We start from the raw sequence: 1,154 nt of genomic DNA on the forward strand, positions 1-1,154 counted from the left end.
GGGAACCGCCTTCATACCAAGATCTAGAGGAGCACCTTTGCATACAATGGTGTTTTTCGAGCCGATGAACCCGACCGTCGCAAGCGACGAGACCGAGATTTTGTGACATGTCGTCCGGGGTTCTTCCTCGTGTCCGCTAGATCCCAGCGTTGTCCACTTCATTCGACTAGGTCGAAGAAGATGAATGCCGCTGCATTCCATCATCCACGCACCCCACTGCAAGACACCAAACACAACCGCAACAGTCGGCACCAAGGCCACCCGAGAGAGAGTGAAGCGCCGACCATCAGACACAAATGTTACAAGATCTGAAGACCGGCAAGAAGACCGAGCCACCTGCTCCCCAGCGCCGTCCATTAGAGCGCCATCGGATGAAGGTAGAGCGGAAGCAAATTATTTTGACGCGGCGCCGTCCACACCATTGATGCAACATCTCTGAAAACAAACTATGCCTATCCTATATCCCTACCTGACAGAAACTGTTGTGACCTATTTGTCTTGTTAAAATAGTGGATCAACTGCACATGATGGTATGTAGCATGACTCTGCACAGATAGCTTTCTTATAAATTTGAGGCATAGAGGTTTCGTGGTGTAGTTGGTTATCAAGACCTTCTAACACACTGAAGGTCTCCGGTTCGAACCCGGGCAAAGCCACTCCGTTTTTTTCTTTTTTTTTCACTGTGTAAAAAAAAGCAAAAAAAACAAGAAAATAAAAAAGATGATGATGGCCCATACAGGTCTCCAACCTGTGACCTTCGCGTTATTAGCACGACGCTCTAACCAGCTGAGCTAATAGGCCTTTTGTGACATTTTACATTTTGTTCCTCATATTTCAGATAGGACTTGTATATTATCATCCCTTCTCGTTGTAATAAATAGAACACGTAATAGGCCTTTTGGTTCTCTTAAGTTATTTTAACTTCTATATTGGAAAGAACTGAATATTAAGTACCTTCGCCAGAAGGGCTAATGGTCTTTTGCTGTTGGTCTTCTCATGCTGCGGTTTTCCTCTTCCCTATGGTTTCATTTGCAGCAGTATTTTCTTTTCTTCTGATTGACGAGTTATGTATTAGATTGTCGAGTTTTGTGGTTTATAGCGCAGGATTTTGTTTCTACAAAAGGTAGATCCCAACAAGACACCATGGTATGCGT

The 1,154-nt window shown here is 44.5% G+C and overlaps 1 non-coding gene across 1 annotated transcript; it reads right to left on the reverse strand.

Moving 5' to 3' along the window:
• Positions 1–727: 727 nt before the first annotated feature.
• On the reverse strand, positions 728–801 carry TRNAI-AAU (transfer RNA isoleucine (anticodon AAU)). The gene has a single exon. It is a non-coding gene; the product is annotated as a tRNA-Ile (tRNA).
• Positions 802–1,154: the final 353 nt, after the last annotated feature.

This window comes from Triticum aestivum, unplaced genomic scaffold (genome assembly GCF_018294505.1).
Source record: "Triticum aestivum cultivar Chinese Spring unplaced genomic scaffold, IWGSC CS RefSeq v2.1 scaffold60268, whole genome shotgun sequence".
Classification (NCBI taxonomy): domain Eukaryota; kingdom Viridiplantae; phylum Streptophyta; class Magnoliopsida; order Poales; family Poaceae; genus Triticum; species Triticum aestivum.